The sequence below is a fragment of the Peromyscus maniculatus genome, chromosome 4, assembly GCF_049852395.1.
Source record: "Peromyscus maniculatus bairdii isolate BWxNUB_F1_BW_parent chromosome 4, HU_Pman_BW_mat_3.1, whole genome shotgun sequence".
NCBI lineage: Eukaryota > Metazoa > Chordata > Mammalia > Rodentia > Cricetidae > Peromyscus > Peromyscus maniculatus.
This window is the reverse complement of record NC_134855.1, coordinates 65,693,985-65,713,784: the sequence shown is the minus strand read 5'-3', so window position 1 is coordinate 65,713,784 and position 19,800 is coordinate 65,693,985. Positions and strand designations below refer to the sequence as shown.

Below are 19,800 nucleotides of genomic sequence, written 5' to 3'. Positions count from 1 at the left end.
CTTTTGTGGGGAGGGGAGAGGGACATGTTGTCATAGAAGCCTTCAATGTCTCTCATTCTCAGTTATGAGTCTGCAGTCACTGATAACACAGTAAAAGATATCATCCATTCTCAACATTTGTTATGGAATGAGCTAGCATGGAGGATATTCTCAGCTCAGAACAAGTTTGATTTCTGTATTGTACAAAGTGTGTGATGTCTCCACATTGGGGTCTTACTCTCTAGTGATGACGGGCAACCATCATCAGTAACAGACTTCATTGTTTTGTGTAGCTTGCAACCAGAGTTACAAGTTATATACTGAGATGATACATCAAATCAAACCCCTAAGGTGCTTCAGCATAGTAAGGGGAATCATCAAAGAAGCAAAAACCTTTGTCAATTATTCTAGACAAAAAATTAACAATATGTCATGAACTACAAAAATTCCATCACACAAAACTAAATCTTCCAATTAATTAATGGGTCAATAAATTAAGTCGTTTCCTAAAAACGAAATATAAATGGGCAATGCATGCATAAAAATGTTCTACATTCTTAGCCACCAGGGACAGACAAGTTAAAGCTGTTTTAATTCCACTTCTCAGGACTGAGGCCATGGCTATGTGGTTAGGCATGGTTGCTGCTTCTGCAAAGGAGACCAGGTTTCAATGCCCAGCACCCACACATTGGCATGCACATACCTGCCACTATCATTCCAGCTCCAGTGGTCCACCACTCTTTTCTGGCTTCCAAGAGCACAGCGTGCATGTGGTACACATATATACAATGAAGGCAAAAATCTCATGCAAAAAAATTAAAAATACATTTAAAAATCCTCTTCACTTCAGTCAGAGTGAATGTCAAGAACAGAAATAAAAACAAAATCTGATGAGGACGTAAAATGAGGCATTGCTATTCATGGCTGGCAGGCACATAGGCAGGTGCAGCCACGATGATTGTTAGTGGGTTTTTTTTGTTTTTGTTTTTTTTTAAAGTGTGAAAAATGAAAGTGTTAATCCCCCTTCTATTTCCTAAGCTCTACCACTGTCATACTGGGCCCCTTTTAATTTCATGATTCACACCTCCCACATACACACACCTACATACATAAACCTATTTTTAAAAATCTGGATTCTGCATATAAAAGAAAATGTGGTATTTGTTTTTCTGGGACTAGCATAATTTACTTAAGATGGTTTCTATTTCTATCAATTGCCCTTCAAATGTATAATTTCAGTTTTTTGCAGATTATTTTCTCTTTTTAACATCTATCTATCTATCATCTATCATCTATCTATCTATCTATCTATCTATCTATCTATCTATCTATCTATCTATCTATCGAGGGAAAGGATATATGAGCATTCCACAATGTATGTGTGGAGGTCAGAGGAAAACTTGAAAACTTACACAAGTCAGTTCTCTCTTTTTTTTTTTTTACCACATTGGCTCTGGGGTTTCTGGAGATTGAACTCAGTGTGTCAGATACTATGGAAAGCATATGTACCAGCTGAGTCATCTCACTTGCTCTTTTTTACACATCATTTTCATTATCAATTCAGTGGTTGGGGGGGATTTCCTAAATCTGTTTCATAGATATTGTGAAAACTGTAGTTCATATAGATGAGCAGTCAGAGTGGCTGTCAAGGAGACAAATGAAAACAAAAACTGATGAGGATGTGAGAGATGAGGAATTGTTATTCATGGCTGTCAGACATACAGATGGATAGAGAATGGAGTGTTATAAAGGGGGAAACACAGGAACATGCTTGTATTGTGGAAGAGGAAGGCAGCTTGTGAATGGGAGAGAACAGCCAGATTTTTTGGGGGGGGTTGACTTTGTAGACTAGAGTTGGAGACAGTGAGCAACAAAATATGAATTAGAATCCCCAGATGAGACTTCTTACTATGTATATTTTTTTAAAGTAGGAATGATAGCAACAAATATCTTCAGTAAACATAAAAACATAGAATGAATAAACAAGCATATGACATACAAATACTGATGCCATTATGAGAAGAAAATTATAAGTAAAACATATCTTCAGCAGCAAAAATGTTGGGACCCAAAGACATGAAAATTAGGCATACATAACTTGAGATGAGCAAAGCCAAGCAAAGATTTGATGGAAATTAGAGCTTACTCATTTATTCTCCAGCCAAGCCTAATAATTGCTGTTCCTGTAAATGAGGAAAGTCCCACTCTCAGGTTGTTCATAGCAAAAAGGTTGATGACCTTGCCCCTACTCTAGTATCCCCATATCCAGTGTGGAAATAAAACCCAGTTTCAATCTGTCTTTGCAAAGCTTTCCTGACTTACCATACCAGATCACCTTCTTTTCAATGGCTTTCTAAGGAAATGTGTAATGTGTGTGCTATTAAACTATGTTTACTATGAATAACATGATCGTTCTCTTGTGCTTTTCTTCAATATCTTTCAGTCAGTTTTTCAGTATTTTCACTAGAAGTTGAGAAGAAATACAACCTCCTGTCTCTGGGAAACTTTAATAGTTATAAATTTTAATAAATAATAATAGGATTTCAAATCAATGTAGAATATATTCATTTGGATATAATCAATTACATTTTAATGTTATATTTTAATTTAAAATATATAAAAATATTGTGTGTTCGTGTGTGTGTGTGTGTGTGTGTGTGTGTGTGTGTGTGTGTGTATGTGTGTTGCAGGGTGCCATGGAGTTCAATGGACAACTTGTGGAGAATTAGTTCTTTGCCTCCACCATGTGCATCCCAGATCATCAGGCTTGATGAAAAATGCCTTCACCTGGTGAGCTACCTCACTGGATCCTGGATTACTGGTAGGTAGCCATGTCTGAGAATCAGCAGATGGAAGCTGACATCAAGGTGTCAGCCACCAGGAAGAAAATCCATGATGGGCAAATCTCAGATAGACAAAGCCCCGAGACCACAGACTCCAGAATGTCTTTTGCTTATGCTGTGCCTTCTCATGTTTGCTGCTGCCATCTTTCTCTAGTATCTGGTAGAGTGTGAATGTGTGTGGGGAGATCCCCACTGCCTGTAATGTAGCATATTTATCTCATGGAAGCATCCCGTTCTACTGGTCATTTTTTTATGTTTAGATTATTATGAAGGTTTCTTCTTAAGCTGTATTGCTTAATTGATAGTAGTAATAATGTTAGTTTAAATAGAGTTTTGATGATAAAAAATAAAACAAGAAAGTGTCACACAGCTAGAACACATGAGTTTCTATTGAGGAGCTGTGTAGACTATGGCTTAGGTTAATGATTAAGAAAAACAATTGAGTCCCAATAGCCTAGCTAGTTTAAATTCCTCTAATCATAGCGTTGGGAGAAGTGTGCACAGGTTTCTGAGTGCATCATAGCTGAAACAAAGCTTTGAAAATAACTTAAAGTTAGACTAAGATGTTTTTGTCAAATAACTTTGAGGTGAAAAATCAATGAAGATTGTCTAAAGTTTTAGAAAGGCATATAGTTGAATGAGGAACTCATTAAGGTCAGGGAACAAATACAAAGCAGTCCAATTATTACTAGCTGATGTACTTTCCTTGCTAGGATTGGTTGGTGATCAAAGATGATGATTAATTCCTTGAACCCATTTTTGCCCTTAATCTCCTGATATAAAAAAAAATACTATTGATGAATGGGTATAAACCATAGAGATTTAAAATAGAGATAACTGATTATTTTTGATATATAAAAGTACAAATTTATGATTCCTTTAAGATTCCTTAGAAGATTACCTTTCAAGATAAATAATAAAGTGATTGGTCCTTTCTTTGTGCCTGCAAAATGCAGCCTGCCAAGAAAACAATGTCTTACTTGCTTACACTTTGTTAATCTATAACAAGTTGTTTGTGTATGAGTGTATGTAGATTCTTGAGAAAATTTGTTTTTCAGCTGTAATATGTAAAATATTTTGTCATGTAAGGGATATGGAAAATATGTTGTTTTTAACTTGTGTTCATTGTAATCATTCACTTGAAAAGTGGAATGTAACCACATTGCAATTTTTATATTGTGTGAAAGATTTTTCTGGCATATATAAGCTGCAAAGGAAAGAATAAAGATAGAATTAAAATAAGTTAGGAAAACATTAAGAATGAGAGAGTTAGAAGGAGGAAAATGAAAACATCAAGCATGGGACAATAAGGAAGAACAAAGATAGACTAAGGAAACCATCAACAATAAAGATAGAGTTAGAAGGAAACATCAAGAATGAGAGAAGGAAATCACAAAGGAAATAAAAAAATAAAGATAATTAAAAAGAAGAATAAAGATCTGAAGAAAACCTTCAAGAGAGTGTGTGAGTTTTTTTCTCCTTAATCCTCTCAGATTAAAAAGTGATAGTATGCACTGATTCTATGGATTCACTTTGAGCCCTGCTGATGCTGGAGGCTGGTCCCCCCAGGCAGCAATACTAGACATTTGAAAAAAACAATTGTCATCCATAATTTCATCCCCCATATTTCTTATATTTCTTTTGCTGTGACATCCTCTATCTCTTTAAAAAATCATTTGAACTTAAAATATCACACTAAATTTTATATCCAGTTAAAATAATTCTTACATGCTTTAACTCATTTTATGATATTGTTTATATATTATTTCACTCTATTATTTTTAATAGACATAATTGAAAGAGGATTAAAAAAAAGGGGGTTAAAAGAATAAAATTAAAGATAGTAAAGGTAGTTTTAACTAAGATTCAGGGATGCAGGTAGTTTTAGCATCTGATTGGGAAGATATAGTCTGACAAATATCAGTTCTACTCATAGTGAGATCAAATCAGGTGATTCTTCTATGTCAAGACACATAACCAAAATTTCTGTTTAAATAATATAATATAAAGGTCCTTCTGGGTACTATTATTTATGAATTTTCCCATGAATCAATTAAAATCTACAATTATTTCACTGATAAGTAGATATAAAACTGTGTAAGATGCAATGATAAAACTGCATAAAGACATAAATAGTTTGATCTGGCATCTTTCACAATGGTTCTGGGGAGCTACACCCAATATTTTCCTTATCTATCCATTTCTTTTTGTTTAGCTTTGTAAATATATTTCCTATCTATCATCTGTTAACCTATCTTTCATCTGCCTATCTTCTATCATCTATCTATCTATCTATCTATCTATCTATCTATCTATCTATCTATCTATCTATCTATCATCTATCTATCTATCCATCCATCCATCAATCTATCATCTATCTATCTATCTATCTATCTATCCATCAATCAATAATCATCTATCAATCTATCCACCTGTATGTCTATCCGATCTATTTATCTATCTACCTATCTACTTATTATCTATCTATCCATCATCTATCTACCCATCTACTTATCATCTATCTATCTATTTATCTATCAATCTATCAATCATCTATCATCTATCGTCTGTTGTATGTATATGTATGTATATGATTTTTCAGAGACACTCTATTCTATCCTTATGAAAAGTGTTATATTCTTGAACTTTTTGATATTTTAAAGAATTATCAAATACAAACTCAAGAAAATATTTAAAACAAAATAAAAACTAACCTCTAGATTGTCTGTGGTGTACAAAATAATTATAAACATTCAAACAGGTAAAAGGCAGACTACACTGTGTCTGGAAGCCAGTGCTGCCAGCTCTTCAGAACCCTGGGGAACTAAGGATGAATCTCACAGGTTTATGACCTCTCAGGAAAACTTCCTTAAACTCCAGCGGGCATCAAGGAGGAAAGTTTAGCTCCTTCGTTTTTCTCTTATCTAAGACAATGCTGTGGACAGCACTAGAATAGGATGGTAGCATCCCCACCTGCAATCCACAGCTGCCCTTCTCTCTCCTAGAGGGGAAAAGGAAGGGGAGGATCCAAAAACAGTGTTCTGGTCACCACCAAAAGGACTTCTCCACAGAGAAGAGAATACTATCCTCAGATTTTCACTGAGCTGGAATGTAAGATACTATTTTTTTTTTTTTTTTTTTGCTTTTTTGAAGATACTTTTAAGCTATGAAAAAAATGATTTAATGTTTGGATGTGTGGTCAGGCTGCTGTGTTTAATGCAGTCATGGACCTTTGACTTTGTAACTATTCTTGACAGAGTTACAGAAACTCTAGTGTTTAGACTCTTCATCTTCAGTATGGATTGCATGGCAAAGCACAAAGGATATATACAATACTAAAATAAACACGTGGAGCCCAGAGAACAGCATTTTGTAAATGTCAAATATCTAACAGCTGTTAGAATGAAAACTCCTTCATTAATTCCCATTTCTTCCTTCCTTCATTCTGTCCTTCCTCCTTCCTCTCCACCTCCTTTCCTCCCTCCTTCCTTCCTTTCCTTCCTCAGTGCTCCATTCTTTCTTTCCTTTCTTATATATTTCCTTTTTTCTTTCTTACTTCTGAACACATGTCCCAAAACCTCTGTATCTGTCACAAAATTAAACTTTTAGCTTGCAACCAGAAAAACTAAAAATTGATTAAATGGACATTTGCTACTCTGTCTCTAAATAGGACCTTGGTTTTAGCAATCACAGTCATGCTGGTCTAGTATATGAATATTCTCATCATTCTGCTTTTTTTTAATGCATGGGGTATGTTTTGAAACTATATAAAGTACACTGACACAGTATCAGAGATTGACGTGATGCTCCACCCTGTACAGTCATCGTGAGAGAAGATAAAGTATATTCTTTCTACAACCACATATTAACATACAGCACAGGGAAGAACATTAAATATCAGAGTGACTCAAACTTTTGCGTTAACTACATCTACTTTATTTTCCCTCAGTGTGTTGGTTCTGTAGTTATTATCAGGTCCATATCCCAGGACTGCTCGGGAACATGTGAAGTGGTTGATATTCTGAACTAGGTCAGTTCTTTAGACATCACATGCTCGCCTTCTAAAAGAAATATAAATCATTAAGAGGAGAAAAATAGAAAGTTCAGGTACCTGTTAGGAGGGAGATAAAGGAGACAGCGAACGGTACCTTCCCCTACATTTCATAAATAATAAAGCACTAAAGCTGCGACATTTAGGGGAATCTAAAGTGCAACAGCGAGAAGAGGGACTGACAGTAACTGAAGGGAGCACAGATAGTCCCCAAAAGTGTCTGCTACCTGCGTTTGTAGGAAATATTTATTTTTAGTGATAATCTCAGATCAAAATAGGGTAGGTTCAAGGAATTTTATATAAAAGCCACATTACACAAGATATTCAGTTATTCTTTTTCTTAGTAAAATCAATATTTATTTGTTTGATTATATATATACATATATATATATATATTAGATAGTGTTTATACTGAGAAAGTGTGACTCATCCTTCTGATAAACTTGAATGTTACATACAATTCTTTATTAATAAAGAAATTCTGTTATTTGGAGAATAACATATGTTGCTACAAATAGATTTTTTGTTAAAATTAATGGGAAGGAAATAGTGCCTAATGTGAATAGTGGGGCATGGGGAAGCATAATTACAGAGGTCACCGCTCCAGGAGATAGCTCAGTGGCCACATTTCCTTTAGGGAAGGGTCCCTGAACATGGACAGGTACTGCTGTAGTACATTCAAGATTGTGGGGTTTTTTGTAATTACTTTTTTCATTTATTTTACATAATATTGAGGTTCTTAAGGAAACAAAAATCATGAAATATTTCTGGAGTCATGGACAGAATAAGTTGCTCCATATATGAAAATGTGTATTTGAAATCTTTATCAAAGAACGCATCATGGTTGGGTTTTGGGTCCATGGTATGGCTGTTTATGTAAAGTTTGTAACAGTTTTAAAATGTTAATGAAATAAGTTTTGTGGTACTAGCCCGACTTCTATGTCTGCTAATCAATGATCTGCAAACCTCGCATACTTTTTCTGAACTTAAAAAAATAGATTGTGCATTTACAGTTTTTATTCAGGAGTTTTTCATCCAATATACTTTGATCATACTATTTCTCTTCTCCCAATTCGTTACAGATCTTACAGATCTCACACAATTTTTAAGACAGGGAAAGTTGATTTTTACAGATTTTAAAACTGAATTTTATACTCAAAATGTTATGTCATCAGTAAGATGACAAATGCTGAAAGTAAATAGTCTCCACTCTTATTATATACTCCCTTGTAGGTTATAAATTAAGTGTAAAATATCTGTATTAGTTTTTTTCTACCTTGTCACATGTACTATTAGTGTTTAATTATTCCATCTTCATACTATGGGTATTTTACTTATATGAGTGATTTGTAATTTAATGAAATTCTTATTTAATTAGATATCACTGTTATTGAATGCTTAAGATATTTTCATTTTTCAATATATTTGTGACACAGCATCATATCATGATATGGAATTTTCCCATCTCATTTTAACTGTAGAATAAAATTTTAGAACTCAGGTTACTAATATAAAAGATACAAAGTTTTTTAGGATCTTGAAATTATTTACCAATACATTTTCTAAAAGGATTATTTGAATTAACACATATTTTATAGTTAGTATAATACTTAAAGTGTGATTTTTATGAAGACATTTTAGGACTGATTAAAATTTTCTATCAATTTGCATGTGCAGGCATTCACATCTTCCTTTGGATTTACACCTTTTGGAATATTATTATGAAGAATTATGTACATAACCTCTTGAGAACCAATGAGATTGTAGGGGAATAATTTGTTCAATAATACCTGGATGTTAGGCCACATCATTATTTTGCTATCTTTAAAAAATATATTTTGGGATATTATAATATCATTTCACTCCATCTTTCATCACTCCTAAGCCTCCTGCATACCCACCCCTCTGTGCTTCCTTTCAATTTCATTAATTATTGCTGTCTTTTTGATAATAGGAAATGAGGACATTTTTCTCTTCATTGTTTTATTTTTATTAATTTTAAGGAACATGAGTATGATAACATTCTAACAGATTTCCACTTCACTTCCATTGAGAGTGTCATCATATATCACTATGATGCGTTTGTCATGATTATGAGATAAAAATATATTTCTCCCAACTAAATATAATATTTTGTATTTAACTGAGTTTCCACAATGGTGTCTCTTATTCATACTTCCCACTTAATTAATAGTTCAATTTAACATTGTTTTCATCAATTTATGTGATAGTAATTTATATTTACATGTAAGTACTTATACACAATGTATTATACATGATAATATTCACATCACCCTCTCCTACTTCCCTCTAACTGCTGATCCTCCTTGTTTCCTCACCTATTCCCTGACTATTGTCTTCTCTCTCTTACTCATATGTGCTGTTTGTATGTGGGTGTGTATGTGTCTCTCTCTCTCTCTCTGTGTGTGTGCGCATGTGCGTGTGCATGTGTGTGAGCGTTTGTGTTATGTGTTCTTGTGTGAATGTTCTCATATGTGTGCAAATATGCCTATGTGTAGAGGCATTGGTTGATGTCAGGTGTTTGTTGTAATAGATCCTCACTTTAATATGTGTTTGAAACAGGATTTCTCACTTAACCTGGAGCTCACCTATAGCTCACCTGGCTGGTAAGCAAGCTGCAAGGATCAGCCTGTCAAGCTAGGAGACTAAAGGTGTGGGCCACCATGATTCGGGTATATCTGGCTTTTGAGGTCTTCATGCATGTGCTGCAAGCACTTTGCTGAGAATCTATGTTTGTAAGCTACAACTAATGAATATTTATACTAAATTTTTTTGCTCTTAGGAGAAAAAAAGATAAGCATTAATGAAAGGTAATATTTACATTGTTCTAGATTAATATTGAGATTTGATTTCCTTTTAGCTTCCTATCCAATTTGTCTTTCTTTTGCAAAATAAGGCTATGATAAATAGGAATAGATGTGGTGGTCTTTGGGCTATAGCACTGAACTTGATAATTACTAAGGAATAAAAGGTTTGTGTTTAAAAATGCCAGCTCTAACTGTAATTATGAGACAAAAATATTTTAATTTATTTATAAATATGAAGGAAAGCACACATCAGGCTTTGCTGTGGATTATGCTCATTATTAATAATAAAATGTATTTGTCAATAGCTAGACAGGAAGAGACTGAGTGCGAGAGCCAAACTGGTAGAATTCTGGGAAGAGGAAGGGCAGAGTCGAAGGAGAGAGTTGCTGGCAAACGCAGAGAAGCAAGATGAAACTGCCGTACTGAAAAAGGTACCAAGCCACGTGGCTAAATATAGATAAGAACTGTTTGTTAATTTAAGTGTAATAACTAGTTAGTAATAAGCCTCAGCTATTGGCTGAGCATTTATAATTAATATAAGCCTCTGTATCGTAATTTGGGAAGCAGTTGCCGGGTATTTGGGAACAGGCAACTAGAACAGAAAATGTGTGTTTACAAAAACAAAAAGTAGAATTAAAAATGTGTTTTCTGTGTGTCTATATGCAACAGCTAGTACTAAGCATTCACAGGCACTTCTCCTGGAGCGTCTGACTCTATTGGTATCTATGTGATCCTCACATGACAACTAGTGGTGGCTCTAATGATTATGTCCATTTGCAGACCTGAAATCTGAGGCTTGTCAAATTTCAAGGCCTTGAAGTAATGTGATGCATAACAAACAGAGGAGTTAGAGTTTAGACTCTGAGCATGTTTGCCAGAGTCTAAAGTTGGTTTGTTATTGTTGTTTTATTTTGTTTTTTGTTTGTGTCTATGTATGTGTTCATTGTAAATAATAATGAGTTTTATTGTGGCATTAAGATGAATAATGCTTGTGATCTTTTTACTTGCTATAAGGTTTTTTTCTGATCTTTGGTCTGAAGCTAAACTGGCCACTGCTAATTTAGATATTGATGTTTTCACACTATCATAAATGAGTATTATCTGATCTAATGACCCTGTAGAGTTTATTTTTTACTATTCTTCCTTCAGGTATAACTCATGGGTAGAGATGAAGCTCGTGTTACACACACTGGTGAAGATTGGGGTTGAGAACATGTGGGAGTTGTTTCTTTAAGGCAAAAGTACATTGCTGAGACTGTAGTTCTATAAACATGCAATAACGTGTCTACTGACTCTGCCATCCCTTGAAATCAGCTTATCTTTCATCCTCTCTCTCTCTCTCTCTCTGTATGTATGTATATATGTATATAGACGTATATAATTTAGTAATAAATATGTATTACTCTATTCAGACATTTTAACAAATGCATATATATATATATATATATATATATATATATATATATATATATATATATATATATATAGTTTGGCTATTTGTCCCTGTGTTTTTTTCAATCATGGTCCCAATATTTCTTGCTCATATAATCCCTCCTCTCTCTCGCCAATTGGACTCTTGGAGCTCCACCTGGGCCCTGGCCATGGATCTCTGCATCTGCTTCCATCAGTCACTGGATGAGAGTTCTATTATGACAGTTAGGGTATTCAGCCATCTGATCACCAAAGTAGATCAGTTCAGGCTTTCTCTTAACCATTGCCAGTAGTCTATTGTAGAGGTATCTTTGCGGATTCCTGGGGACCTCTCTAGCACTTTGCTTCTTCCTATTCCCATGGGGTCTTCATTTATTATGGTATCTCTTCCTTTGTTCTCCTACTCTGTACCTGATCCAGCTGGGTCTTCCTGCTCCCCTAAGCTCCCATTCCCCCCGGCCCTTGTCCTCCATTACCCACCCCTTGTACAGTTTGCTCATGTAGATCCCATCCATTTCTCTGTCATTGGGTGATCCCTTTGTCTTTCTTAGGGTACTCTTTAGTAGGCAGCCCCTCTGGAGTTGTGAGTTGCAGTCTGGTTATCTTTTGCTTTACATCTAGTATCCACTTATGAGTGAGTACATACTTTGTTTGTCTTTCTGAGTCTGGGTTACATCACTCAGGATGATATTTTCTAGTTCCATCCATTTGCATGCAAACCTCATGATGTCATTGTTTTTCTCTGCTGAGTAGTAGTCCATTGTGTATATGTACCACATTTTATTTATCCATTCTTCAGTTGAAGGGCATCTAGGTAGTTTCCAGGTTCTGGTTATTACAAACAATGCTGCTATCTGCATGGGAGACTTTGCCTTGGAGGAAGTGGGAATGGGGAGTAGATTGGAGGAGAGGCTGGGGAGTGGGAGGAGGGAGGACAGGGGAATCCGTGGCTGATATATAAAATTATAATTAATTATAAAATAAAAATAGTAGTAATAATCCTACCACTCCTTGTTATCTAAGTTCTAAGCAGTTACTTAACTTGTGATATCTCAATTACCATGACAAAAGGCATTATTATATCACACTCTGGGCACAGTTTAAAATAATGAATTAAAAGAAAAATCTCTACACTTTGAACATGCACATTATAATTAGTGACAAAAATTTCTGGTAGGTCTTTATGCTTAAGAAAAAAATTAGTCCATTTGAGATTCTAATTATCCTCAGGATGTTCAAGATAATTTAAAATGTGATGATGATTTCCAATAGCATTCTAAACTATATTTTGCCCATTCTTCTGTTGGTAGATGAATGTTCTGATCAGACATGACAGAATATTCATCTCTGAATCATTCCAAGTAGATAGTAGACATGATTATTAATACATAGTCTTTTCTCAATGGGCATAACATGTAAACATCTCACAAGATACTCTAATTCAGGAATCCACTAGAGAATCATAAATGTCAACATTTCAAAGACAAACCACATGTGAATGCTTTGCATAATGAAAATAGCCAGCACTTTAATTCTACATGATCTCTGAATACTGCATCCAGGAAATGACTTTTTTTCTTTTGTTAAAAACAAATTCATACATGTATACCTTGTCTATGTTATTTCTACCCTAACTTTTCTCCTTCCCTTTCAGACTCCTACTGCAGTCTTCCCTTAAGATTCATGGTCTTAGCCGGGCGTTGGTGGCGCACGCCTTTAATCCCAGCACTCGGGAGGCAGAGGCAGGCGGATCTTTGTGAGTTCGAGGCCAGCCTGGGCTACCAAGTGAGTTCCAGGAAAGGCGCAAAGCTACACAGAGAAACCCTGTCTCGAAAAACCAAAAAAAAAAAAAAAAAAAAAAAAGATTCATGGTCTTTTCCTTACTTATTATTAATACACATGTAAATATATGCTTGTATATGCCTATCTATCTATCTATCTATCTATCTATCTATCTATCTATCTATCTATCTGCTTGCCTGTCTGTCTGTCAGTCTGTCCATCTGTCTGTCTATCTATCTATCATCTATCTATCTATCTATCTATCTATCTATCTATCTATCCATCTATATCTATATCTATCTACCTACCTATCATCTATCTGTCTATTATATGCATATATATATATATATGTATCCTGTTCAATTTACCTAGTGTTGATTGTATGTACATGTGTTGAACAATGCACTTGGTTTTTTCTATTCTGAATTCCAGGGGAAAAAATTATTTGCTACTACCCCAAATTTTGATGATAATATATACTTAATTGAGGCAATTTTTCCTAATATTTGCAGATTTACTTCTTCATTCTTCTTGAAATTATGCAAAACCAGAGTTTTGTAACAGTGTTTATATTCCTTGGACTTTCACAGAACCCTAAAGTCCAGAAAATAGTTCTTATTGTATTTTTGTTTGTCTACATTGCAACTGTTAGTGGCAACATGATAATTGTGGTGACCATTGTCTGTAGCCCAGCACTGATAGACTGCCCCATGTACTTCTTCTTGGCATTCTTGTCACTACTGGATACATGCTTCTCTTCTGTCATCATACCAAAAATGGCTGTCGACTCCCTCTATGAGAAGAAAGCCATCCCCTTTGAAGGATGCATGATGCAGCTCTTTGCTGAGCACTTTCTTGGAGCAGTAGAAGTGATTGTCTTGACAGCCATGACCTATGACCATTATGTAGCCATTTGTAAGCCCTTGCACTACTCTTCCATCATGAACTGGAAGCTCTGTGGGACACTGATGGGGATAGCATGGACAGGGGGATTCTTGCATTCTATCATACAAATTATCTTCACTTTGCAGTTACCCTTCTGTGGACCCAATGTCATTGATCATTTCATGTGTGACTTGTTCCCATTACTAGAACTTGCCTGCACTGACACACATATCTTTGGCTTTTTGGTGGTTTCCAACAGTGGGTCTATCTGCATAATAATCTTCTCTATTTTGGTAGTATCCTATAGCGTCATCTTGTTCTCTCTGAGAGCCCATAATTCTGAAGGATGACAGAAAGCTCTCTCCACCTGTGGATCCCACATTGCAGTTGTGGTTTTGTGCTTTGTTCCATGTATATTTGTATATGCATGGCCTCCATCTACATTCTATTTTGACAAAATGGTGGCAATATTGTATACTATCCTAACTCCCTTGCTCAATCCTGTGATTTACACTTTTAGGAATAAAGACATGAAAAGCGCCATGAAGAAAATGTGGAAAAGACTGATGGTGATATCTCATGGAAAGAGAGATAGAACATTATCAGTGCTAGAGTTGAGCTCTAGACGAGGGCAGGATCTGAACCTGGAGAATGTAAGATTGGAGATAGAGAAATAAGACAGAGGACAAGGACACCTTTGAGTTTTGTTTTATGAGAGATAGGCAGAGAAAAAGCACAACTCAGGCATGGCTTCATCTACTCTGACAATCTGCCTCTCTTACAGATTATATTTATATGTGAAATTTCCTCATAGATTTTAATCATTGATTATAAGACCTTCTAATGGTACATATTTTTCCTAAAGTTTCCGTTGATTATGTAAGCATATCAGAATAAAAGAAGCAAATGAATAAACAGCAAATTTCATGAGAACTAAAATCTATATTTCAGTTCATAAAACATTATGATAAAATCATTTTTTCTTTTTTTTTAATTTAAAAGCTTTTTTTACATACCAACCACAGTTCCCTATTCCTCCCCTCCTCCCATTTGCCTCCCACTTTCTCCCACCCCATCTCCCATCTGCATTCCTCAGAGAGAGTAAGGTCTCTCATGGTGAGTCAACAAAGTCTGTCACATCAAGTTGAGGCAGGGCCCTGAAAAAAGTAGAACCTAAGATTCCTAAAACTGCTTACTTTGCATTCAGGAGGGTACCAAGGCTTGTCATTAGTTTTATAATCAAAAACTTTTCCTGTCCATGCTAGTTGTGTGTTTCTGAGGCAGAACATGAAAATCTAATGATTCAGTTATAGTTTGGCAGCTTCTGAAATTTCCCTAAGTTTTTCTTCTTTAATGATTTTTTCCAGATCCTATGTCTCATGCTTACTAGTATACTTAAGTAAAAGGTTCTGTAGAAGACTCAGTTTATTTATTTATTTATTTATTTATTTTTATTTATTTATTTATTTTGCATAGCTGATTCTCCTAGGGAACTACCATAAGTTTTATTCCTTTTTTTTTCATTTTTCTTTATTAAGAACTTTTCTACTCACTCCACATACTATCTACAGATCCCCCCTCCTCCCTCCACCCACCCCAGCCCTCTTTCCTAATCCACCACACATCCCCACTTCCCCCGAATCAAGGTCTCCTATGGAGAGTCAGCAGAGCCCAGCACACTGAGTCTAGGCAGGTCTAAGCCCCTTCCCACTGCACCAAGGCTGTGCAAGGTATCACACCACAAGCACTGGATTCTAAAAGCCTGCCCATAGACCAGGGACAGATACTGATCGCCCTGCCTGGGTGCCCACCAAACAGTTCGAGCCAAACAACAATCTTCTGTATACAGAGAACCTAGTCCAGTCCCATGGGGGCTCTACATCCACCAGTCCACAGTTTATGGGCTTCCACTAGTATGGCCAGACATCTCTGCACATCCTCCCATCATGATCTCAACATCCCTCGCCTGCAGTATCTCTTCTCTCTCTCTCATCAATTGGATTCTCGGAGCTAGGATAGCTAAAAATACCCTGTATAATAAAGCAAACTGTGGAGGCATCATGATCCCTGACCTCAAGCTCTAATATAAAGCTATAGTAATAAAAACAGATGATGATGAGTACTGGCATAAAAACTGACATGTGGACCAATGGAATCAAATTGAAGACCCTGACATTAATCCACACACCTATGAACATATGATTTTCAACAAAGAAGCTAAAACTGTACCATGGAAAAAATAAAGCATCTTCAACAAATGGTGCTGCCATAACTGGATGCTAACATGCAGAAGATTGCAAATAGATCCATATCTGTCGCCATGCACAAAACTCAAGTCCAAGTGGATCAAAAACCTCAACCTAAATCCAGTTACACTGAACTTGATAGAAGAAAAAGTAGAAAGTAGTCTTGAACACATTGGTCCAGGAGACCACTTCCTAAATATACCACCAGTAGCACAGACACTGAAAGCTACAATTAATAAATGGGACCTCCTGAAACTGAGAAGCTATTGTAGAGCAACGGACAAGTTCAATAAGATCAAACGACAGCCTACCGAATGGGAAAAGATCTTCACCAGCTCCACATCTGACAGAGGGCTGATCTCCAAAATATATAAAGAACTCAAAGAGCTAGACATCAAAATACTGAACAATCCAATTAAAAAATGGGATATAGAGCTTAACAGAGAATTCTCAGCAGAAGAATCTCAAATGGCTCAAAGGCAATTAAGCAACTGCTCAACATCCTTAGTCACCAGGGAAATGCAACTCAAAAGAACTCTGAAATACTATCTTATACCTGTCAGAATGGTTAAGATAAAAAACACTGAAGACAGCTTATGTTGGAGAGGATGTGGAGCAAGGGGAACAATCCTCCACTGTTGATGGGAATGCAAACTTGTACAGCCACTTTGAAAATCAGTATGGCAGTTTCTCAGAAAATTGGGAATAAGTCTTCCTCAAGACCCAGTTTTACCATTCTTGGGCATATACCCAAGGAATGCTCAATCTTACCACAAGGACACATGCTCAACTATGTTCATATCAGCATTATTCATAATAACAAGTTTTATTCTTATTAACATCAGCTTCTATAGGAATTGTTACATTATCCCAGTTCTAGCCTTCAGGTTAGGGCACTTAACAAGGAATTCAAACACCAAACTTTAACAACAAGTAATTCAAACATTAAACATAAAAGGAAGAAATTCAAACCTTAAACATGCAAAAGACACAGGCAAGAGTTGTGTGGCAAATTCCACCATGGGCAGTGAAGGGTCAGTCCAAGCCATCCAATCACTGGAAGTTTGTCAGCCAGTGTCTTCAAGACGATTAGCATCACCATATCAATAAAGAAGTCAAAATGTTTTTAATAAAAAACATTCTGGGTTTTTCTTTGTACAGAACAAGTCATGTCTGTTACTCGCAAAAAATCTTAAAAGGGTCAGAAATGATGTGTTCATTTTATTTTAAGTATCAGTTCATAGCTGGCAACCCATTATTTTCAAGTGTATATGAATGAGATTTGAAATTTTTGCTTCCTTATGTTGTAGTAATTTTAGAACAATTGAAAGGGAATTTATGTATCTAGTTATTTGTCATTCACTCTACACTAAGCACAATGAAAAACATTTTATAGAATTCAGTGATTTCTGGAAATAACCAGGGCTCAAGATAGGCACATAGGAAAGACCTCAAAGAACCTCAGCTGTAGATGTTTTTGTGTGATAGGATGCCAGCATTCAGTGTGGGATTATCAGTAGCAACTACATAGTGTAAGTACCATCTTTAATTTATTGAGATATGTAATTTGATTAAACCAATTGTGTGTGTTCCTCTACTGACAGGTGAGATACTCTTTTGTACTGATTTGGTACAGGAATTGATTGGGGAAGATATTTCTATTCAAGTATCAAGAATGAGAACACTTAAGCAACTCCATACTAGCAACATATGAAAATGGAGGGACCCGATTTACCCAGTTCCTAAAGTAACAAGGTAGCCAGAGAACCAAAAACCGAAAAGTTGTGCCACATATTACATATCAACCTCTTAGTTGAGTCTTATTAATCTCAGCCAGCCATGTGGTTTCTGAAATAAATGTATTTTTCAGAAAAAAATGAATTTCTCTTGTTATATCACTAAAGATGAAATGCCAATTAAATATATAATATGGAAACAATACTGAAAAATCCATTTGTTCTTTTCTTAATATTTCATGCCAGTTCAAAGTAAAAGAGTACATTTTTCCCTCAAAATGTATGTGGCATAAATTTTCATCAATATTTGGAAGGAAGATTTCATGAGGGATTATGCTTAGGGTATAAACAACAATCTGAAACATGCTTATATATTACATATGACCACATGGGTAACAGAAGCACAGGGACTTTAATGGGGCTTCCCTCTCCATTTTTGTGCTCCATCATCTTTCTTCCTCCTAACAGGGTTTGATTTTTGATGTCTTTTTCCTTCCAAACAATGATTTTTACTCTTGATCATTCCCTTTATTTACAAGTACTAATGAGGAAAACTAATTCTGGTTCAATTGTTTTATGATTCTTTGGATCCACATTTCGAAGCACAAAACAACAATACCTTACTCAGAGCAGAGTATAGTGATGGATATAGATTTATGTCAAATTCAAACTTAAAAACAAGTACTTGCTCATAATTTTATCCTCTCACAACTGTGTAGATTCTGCCAATGATGCACAAGGAGAGGAATTCCTAATACTCTTCTCGGGGATAAACAAATGCTAAGGGAGGGTTACTCAGTACTTATCATTCTCACTTGTTTAGTTCATGGTTTGGCAAAATTCTTTCTATAACAATTGCTGATTTAGGTTTTCATTTTGTTTCCAAAGCTGAGTCTCCATACACATGGTGAAAACCATTCTCATATTTTTAGCTCTTGGACAATATATCTCTAGACCTCACACTAAATTAGCTCATTGCTGTTACTATAAGTATTAAAATAAATGATTTCCAGTGTTAAAGTGTAAATTAAAAAAATCTAGGGACATATAAATCTCTAGAATATACTATATATGTATATGTATTCAACATATATTAAATATTTATGTATGTATATACACGTAAATATACATACATACACACACACACACACACAAACACACACAGAGCAAGAGAAAGAATATATCTCAGAAGATTAGGTTCTCTTTGAGTGTTTTAATTAGCTATGCCCTTAATTGGATATCCTGCATCCATCTACAAAGTGCCAAGATTCAGTCATTTGGCATTGTGCCTTGTTCTTGAAGCATTGGCACATAACCCAGCACCTTGTATATGCCAGGAATGGGCTCAACCACCTGAAACACATTAGTAAATCAAATCTATGAAAGGAATTCAAGAGGTGTGTGTGTGTGTGTGTGTGTGTGTGTGTGTGTGTGTGTATGCCTGCACATAAGAACAAACCTCTACAGCTGTGCATATTCAGTGTGTGCTTATGTTCATGAAGAGAAGAAGTGAACATTCTGTGTTGTATCTCAGGAGTCATTCTTCTAGTTTTGTTGAGCCATTGTCTCTCATTTGTGAGGAACATTCCAATTAGCTAGGCTGTCTGGTGAGTGAGCCTTAGGAATTAGCCTGTCTCTGATTCTACAACTCTGTGATTATAAGTATTCCATCATTTCTGGATTCTTTATATAGTTTCCGGGCTTGGAATTAAGACCTTGTTCTTGTAGAGTGAATGGTATCTCATAGAGCGTTTTGTTGGGAAAGGAGCAAGCCTGACTGACCAGATAATTTTTTTTCAGCTTGAAGCTAGAAAAAGTCATCCATTCTTAATTAAGAAACTGTCTCCATAATATCAGGCTGAAGGCATACCTGTAAAACATTATCTTATATAGTGATTGATGGGGGAAGGTCTACCTCATTGTTGTTTGTGCCATTCCTGGGATGGTGATCCTGGATTCTATAACTAAGCATGATCAGTAAGCCAGGAGGAGCAAGCCAATAAGCAGCACCCTACCATG

At 35.6% G+C, this 19,800-nt stretch overlaps 1 pseudogene; it reads left to right on the top strand.

The window, feature by feature from the left end:
- The first annotated feature begins 13,453 nt into the window (after positions 1 to 13,453).
- On the top strand, positions 13,454 to 14,476 carry LOC143272634 (olfactory receptor 4C15-like; annotated as a pseudogene).
- Positions 14,477 to 19,800: the final 5,324 nt, after the last annotated feature.